The 7421-nt window shown below is 39.1% G+C and overlaps 1 pseudogene; it reads left to right on the top strand.

Moving 5' to 3' along the window:
* Positions 1-6068: 6068 nt before the first annotated feature.
* Positions 6069-7053, top strand: LOC103071881 (60S ribosomal protein L31 pseudogene; annotated as a pseudogene).
* Positions 7054-7421: the final 368 nt, after the last annotated feature.

Here is a 7421-nt window from a genome sequence, read left to right as displayed (position 1 = left end):
AATATTGAGCTGCATGAGCTGTTTATATATTTTGGAGATTAATCCTTTGTCCGTTGATTCATTTGCAAATATTCTCTCCCACTCTGAGGGTTGTCTTTTCGCCTTGTTTATGGTTTCCTTTGCTGTGCAAAAACTTCGAAGTTTCATTAGGTCCCACTTGTTTATTTTTGTTTTAATTTCCATTACTCTAGGAGGTGGATCAAAAAAGGTCTTGCTGTGATTTATGTCAAAGAGTGTTCCTCCTATGTTTTCCCCTAAGAGTTTTATAGTGTCCGGTCTTACATTTAGGTCTCGAATGCATTTTGAGTTTATTTTTGTGTATGGTGTTAGGGAGTGTTCTAATTTCATTCTTATACATGTAGCTGTCCAGTTTTCCCAGCACCACTTGCTGAAGAGACTGTCTTTTCTCCACTGTATATCCTTGCCTCCTTTGTCAGAGATTAGCTGACCATAGGTGCGTGGGTTTTTCTCTGGGCTTTCTATCTTGTTCCATTGATCTATGTTTCTCTTTTTGTGCCAGTACCGTATTGTCTTGATTACTGTAGCTTTGTAGTATAGTCTGAAGTCAGGGAGTCTCATTCCTCCAGCTCCGTTTTTATCCCTCAAGGCTGCTTTAGCTATTCGGGGTCTTTTGTGTCTCTATACAAATTTTAAGATTTTTTGTTCTAGTTCTGTATAAAATGCCATTGGTAATTTGATAGGGATTGCACTGAATCTGTAGATTGCTTTGGGTAGTATACTCATTTTCACAATATTGATTCTTCCACTCCAAGAACATGGTGTATCTCTCCATCTGTTTTTATCATCTTTAATTTCTTTCATCAGTGTCTTATAGTTTTCTGCATACAGGTCTTTTGTCTCCCTAGGTAGGTTTATTCCTAGGTATTTTATTCTTTTTGCTGTAGTGGTAAATGCGAGTGTTTCCTTAATTTCTCTTTCAGATTTTTTTATCATTAGTGTATAGGAATGCAAGAGATTTCTGTGCATCAATTTTCTATCCTTTAACTTTACCAAATTCATTGATTAGCTCTAGGAGTTTTCTGGTGGCATCTTTAGGATTCTCTATGTATAGTATCATGTCATCTTCAAACAGTGACAGTTTCACTTCTTCTTTTCCAATTTGTATTCCTTTTATTTCTTTTCCTTCTCTGATTGCTGTGGCTAGGACTTCCAAAACTATGTTGAATAATAGTGGTGAGAGTGGACATCCTTGTCTTGTTCTTGATCTTAGAGGAAATGCTTTCAGTTTTTTACCATTGAGAATGATGTTTGCTGGGGGGTTGTCATATATGGCCTTTATTATATTGAGGTAGGTTCCCTCTATGCACACTTTCTGTAGAGTTTTTATCATAAATGGGTGTTGAATTTTGTCAAAAGCTTTTTCTGCATCTGTTGAGATGATCGTATGGTTTTTATTCTTCAATTTGTTAATATGGTGTATCACATTGATTGATTTGTGTATATTGAAGAATCCTTGCATCCCTGGGATAAATCCCACTTGATCATGGTGTATGATCCTTTTAGTGTGCTGTTGGATTCTGTTTGCTAGTATTTTGTTGAGGATTTTTGCATCTATATTCAACAGTGATATTGGTCTATAATTTCCTGTTTTTGTAGTATCTTTGTCTGGTTTTGGTATCATGGTGACAGTGGCCTCATAGAATGAGTTTGGGAGTGTTCCTTCCTCTGCAATTTTTTGGAAGAGTTTGAGAAGGATGGGTGTTAGCTCTTCTCTAAATGTTTGGTAGAATTCACCTGTGAAGCCATCTGGTCCTGGACTTTTGTTTGTTGGAAGATTTTTAATCAGGGTTTCAGTTTCATTACGTGTGATTGGTCTGTTCATATTTTCTGTTTTATTTTTACGTATTTATTTTTTGTGGTACGCGGGCCTCTCCTGTTGTGGAGCACAGGCTCCCGACGTGCAGGCTCAGTGGCCATGGCTCAAGGGCCTAGCTGCTCTGCGGCATGTGGGATCTTCCTGGACTGGGGCATGAACCCGTGTCCCCTGCATCGGCAGGTGGACTCTCGACCACTGCGCCACCAGGGAAGCCCCTGGTCATATTTTCTATCTTTCCTGGTTCAGTCTTGGAAGGTTATACCTTTCTAAGAATTTGTCCATTTCTTCCAGGTTGCCCATTTTAGTGGCATAGAGTTGCCTGCAGTAGTCTCTTAGGATGCTTTGTATTTCTGTGGTGTCGCTGTATGTTCTCCTGTTTCATTTCTAATTTTATTGACTTGAGTCCTCTCCCTCTTTTTCTTGATGAGTCTACCTAATGGTTTATCAAGTTTGTTTATCTTCTCAAAGAACCAGCTTTTAGTTTTATTGATCTTTGCTATTTTTTGTTTCTATTTCATTTATTTCTGCTCTGATCCATATGTTTTCTTTCCGTCTGCTAACTTTGGGTTTTGTTTGGTCACTTTCTCTAGTCCCTTCAGGTGTAAGGTTAGATTGTTTATTTGAGAGTTTTCTTGTTCCTTGAGGTAGGCTTGTATAGCTATAAACTTCCTTCTAAGAACTGCTTCTGCTGCATCCCATAGGTTTTGGATCGTCGTGTTTTCATTGTCATTTGTCTCTAGGTATTTTTTGATTTCCTCTTTGATTTCTTCAGTGATCTCTTGGTTATTTATTAACGTATTGTTTAGCCTCCATGTGTTTGTGTTTTATACGTTTTTTCCCCTGTATTTCATTTCTAATCTCATAGTGTTGGGGTCAGAAAAGATGCTTGATATGATTTCAGTTTTATTAAGTTTACTGAGGTTTGACTTGTGACCCAAGATGTGATCTATCCTGGAGAATGTTCCGTGCCCACTTGAGAAGAAAGTGTAATCTGCTGGTTTGGATGGAATGTCCTGTGAATATCAGTTAAATCTATCTGGTCTATTGTGTCATTTAAAGCTTCTGTTTCCTTATTTATTTTCATTTTGAATGATCTGTCCATTCAAGTAAGTGAGGTGTTAAAGTCCCCCACTGTTATTGTGTTACTGTCGATTTCCTCTTTTAGAGCTGTTAGCAGTTGCCTTATGTATTGAGGTGCTCCTATGTTGGGTGCATATATATGTATAATTGTTATATCTTCTTCTTCGATTGATCCCTTGATCATTATGTAGTGTTCTTCCTTGTCTCTTGTAACATTCTTTATTTTAAATTTTTTTTTTTTTTTCTTTACGCGGGCCTCTCATTGCTGTGGCCTCTCCCGTTGCGGAGCACAGGCTCCGGACGTGCAGGCTCAGCGGCCATGGCTCATGGGCCCAGACGCTCAGTGGCATGTGGGATCTTCCCGGACAGGGGCACGAACCCGTGTCTCCTGCGTCGGCAGGCGGACTCTCAACCACTGCACCACCAGGGAAGCCCCTAAAGTCTATTTTATCTGATATGAGTATTGCTACTCCACGTTTCTTTTGATTTCCATTTGCATGGAATATCTTTTTCCAACCCCTCACTTTCAGTCTGTATGTGTCCCTAGGTCTGAAGTGGGTCTCTCGTAGACAGCATATAGATGGGTCTTGTTTTTGTTTCCATTCAGCAAGCCTGTGTGCTTTGGTTGGAGCATTTAATCCATTCACGTTTAAGGGAATTATCAATATGTATGTTTCTGTGACCATTTTCTTAATTGTTTTGGGCTTGTTTTTGTAGATTCTTTTCTTCTCTTGTGTTTCCCACTTAGAGAAGTTCTTTTAGCATTTGTTGTAGAGCTGGTTTGGTTGTGCTGAATTCTCTTAGCTTTTGCTTGTCTGTAAAACTTTTGATTTCTCCATCGAATCTTTATGAGATTCTTGCCGGGTAGAGTAATCTTGGTTGTAGGTTCTTCCCTTTCATCACTTTAAGTATATCATGCCACTCCCTTCTGGCTTGTAGAGTTTCTGCTGAGAAATTAGCTGTTAACCTTATGGGAGTTCTCTTGTATATTATTTGTCGTTCTTCTGTTGCTGCTTTCAATAATTTTTCTTTACCTTTAATTTTTGCCAATTTGATTACTATGTGTCTCGGCATGTTTCTCCTTGGATTTACCCTGCCTGGGACTTGCTGCGCTTCCTGGACTTTGGTGGCTATTTCCTTTCCCATGTTAGGGAAGTTTTCAACTACAATCTCTTCAAATATTTTCTCTGGTCCTTTCTCTCTCTCTTGTCCTTTTGGGACCCCTACAATGCAAATGTTGTTGCGTTTAATGTTGTCCCAGAGGTCTCTTAGGCTGTCTTCATTTCTTTTCATTCTTTTTTCTTTTTCTTTTTCTTTTTTTTTTCTGTACGCGGGCTTCTCACTGCTGTGTCCTCTCCCGTTGTGGAGCACAGGCTCCGGACACGCAGGCTCAGCGGCCGTGGCTCACGGGCCCAGCTGCTCCGCGGCACGTGGGATCTTCCCAGACTGGGCCACGAACCCGTGTCCCCTGCATCGGCAGGCGGACTCTCAACCACTGCGCCACCAGTGAAGCCCCATTCTTTTTTCTTTATTCTGTTCCACCACAGTGAATTCCACCATTCTGTCTTCCAGGTCACTTATCCGTTCTTCTGCCTCAGTTATTCTGCTATTGATTCCTTCTAGTGTAGTTTTCATTTTAGTTATTGTATTGTTCATCTCTGTTTGTTCTTTATTCTTCTAGGTCTTTGTTAAACATTTCTTGCATCTTACCAGTCTTTGCCTCCATTCTTTTTCCAAGTTCCTGGATCATCTTCACTATCATAATTCTGAATTGTTTTTCTGGAAGGTTGCCTATCTCCACTTCATTTAGTTGTTTTTCTGGGTTTTTTTCTTGTTCCTTCATCTGGTACATAGCCCTCTGCCTTTTCATCCTGTCTATGTTTCTGTGAATGTGGTTTTTGTTCCACAGGCTGCAGGATTGTAGTTTTTCTTGCTTCTGCTGTCTGCCCTCTGGTGGATGTGGCTATCTAAGAGGCTTGTGCAAGTTTCCTGATGGGAGGGACTGGTGGTGGGTAGAGCTGGCTCTGAGCTGGTTTTTAATTATCAATAAGATTAGAGAGGAAAGGAAACCCTTATCTCAAGGAGATATCTGTACTCTCATGTTCATTACAGCATTATTCACGATAGCCAAGGTATGGAAACAACCTAAGTGCTCATCAACGAATGAATGGATCAAGAAAATGTGGTGTGTATATATACGTATACAATATGTAATGGAATATTATTCTGCCTTAAAAATAAGGAAATCCTGCCATGTCCTCCTGGCAACATGGATGAATCTGGAGTGCATTATGCTAAGTGAAAGAAGCTAGGCAGAAAGTACCACAGGGAATTACTTCTCTGTGGAATCTAAAAAAGAAAAAAGAAAAAAGAAACTCATGGAAACAGAGAGTAAAAAAGTGGCTCCAGGAGTAGGAGGTGGGGGTGGGGGAAACAGGGAAAGATTGGCAAAAGGGTACAAACTTTCAGTAATAAAATGAATAAGGTCAGGGGATCTAATGTATAACATGGTGACTACAGTTGATAACACTGCATTGTATAATCGTAATTTGCTAAGAAAGCAAACCTTAAGTGTTTTTTGCCAAAAAAGAAAGAAAGATGAATATGTGAAATATGTGAGGTGATGGATGCATGAATTAACTCAATGGGGGCACTGTCGCAATGTATACATATGTCAAATCATTACGTTGTACACTTTAGACATCTTACAGTTTTATATGTCAACTGTAACTCACAAAAGCTGAAAAAAGACTGGAGAATAGTTTTCCATATAATTTATTACAGCTTCTGTGAGAAGCAACAGATACCTCACATTCATATACTTTAATGAGAGTGCCACCTCATAAAAAGCTTTTTTTCCCCCCAACTCTACTGATAATTTATAGAAAGTATATTCAGAATCCAAATCTGAAACCAGTATACTGTGACAACCACTGATAGTGCATCTCTTTACCTGAGATTTAGCTCATGGTCTGCCTCTGATAAGAATCACATCTTTCTAAAAAGTCCTTAGTTTTCTTTAGTACAAAAAAACAGTAGGCTGCTCTTTTTCTGTAACACCCCATATAATGCCTTCCTTCCAGAATATTTTTCCCCTTGAAATTAAGCCATGAAATAAAATGTCCTGCTCGAAAAACAGTGTATAAGTGAAATGGGACCCGGGTACTTACGTAATTTGGGCTGAACCGTAGAATGAATAAAGAGCAATATTCTTACTTAGGGAAAATATCTATCAAATACAACATTTAATATCAGTTCCATGTCACAGTTCTAGGTAAAATTTCAGTTTACAAATAAGATACTATGATTTGATGAAGAATGTATTATCAAACTATGATACATGTAAGTTATTTAAAAAGGTTGGTCCTAAACAAGAAAGTAAAATACATGAAGTCTGCCTTTGGCCACTGCTGTCCCTGGTGATGTTCCGTTCCAGGGAATAATTTCTGTCAAGCTGCTCATGTCCTATCTGCTACATGCATTTCTTTCACATGGGTACCCTGTAAGCTAAACTTTTCTCTACATCTCCTCTTCTTCATGTTGGGGAAAGCTGTTTACAGAGCCATGACTTTTGGCTCTTATTGACTTCTTTCTCCTCCCTGGAATACAGAAATGATATGGCATTCCACTAGCCAAACTGGACCAGGGGGCAGCCTTCAGACTAAAAGCTAAAGGATAAAGATGGTAAGCATAAAGACCGAAGGAGATAATCCCTCACCCTCATCCTTTCCAACCTGGGCCTGGAAGAACGGCTCCTGCAAAGAAGGGTGGCAAGAAGAGGGACTGCCATCAATTACGCAGTGACCAAAGAATATACCATCAACATTCACAAGCACATCCATGGACTGGGGTTCAAGACGCCTGCCCCTCAGACACTCAAAAAAAAATCAGAAGTTCTCCATGAAGGAGATGGGAACTCCAGATGTGCACATTGACATCAGGCTCAACAAAGCTGTCTGGGCCAAAGGAATCAGAATGTCCCATACTGGATCCATGTGTGGTTGTTCAGAAAACGTAATGAGGATGAAGACTCACCAAACAAGCTCTATATGTTGGTTACTAATGTTCCTGTCATCACCCTCAAAAATCTACAGTCAGTGTGGATAAGAGCTAACCACTGTCAAATAAAGTTATAAAGCTACAAACAAAAAAGACAGGAGTCCAAGTCCCTGATGACATTGTGGAATTTCCTTATAAGCATCACACCGATACCTTTGAATTTCTCTAACTGAAGTATTTAAGTCAATGATATTTGAGTTTTCTCTTATATGCACTTGAACCTAATCTTAACCAATATGCATTTTTGCTGGGGAGGGGGAAACTAGCTGGTTGGAGGACAAAGGGGAGGGGGATTGTTCACTGCATCTTCTTTTGAAATTCTCAATTTGAACCATGTGAATGTTTTACTTAGCAACAATTAAATTAAAATTAATTAAAATATAGATTCTAAAAAAATTAAATACTATGAAATACTACAAACTATTAACATTTAATGAAAACATTT

The sequence above is a fragment of the Lipotes vexillifer genome, unplaced genomic scaffold (genome assembly GCF_000442215.2).
Source record: "Lipotes vexillifer unplaced genomic scaffold, Lipotes_vexillifer_v1.1 scaffold1873, whole genome shotgun sequence".
NCBI lineage: Eukaryota > Metazoa > Chordata > Mammalia > Artiodactyla > Lipotidae > Lipotes > Lipotes vexillifer.
Note: the sequence above shows the minus strand (reverse complement) of the source record. Positions and strands in the feature narration are given on the sequence as shown.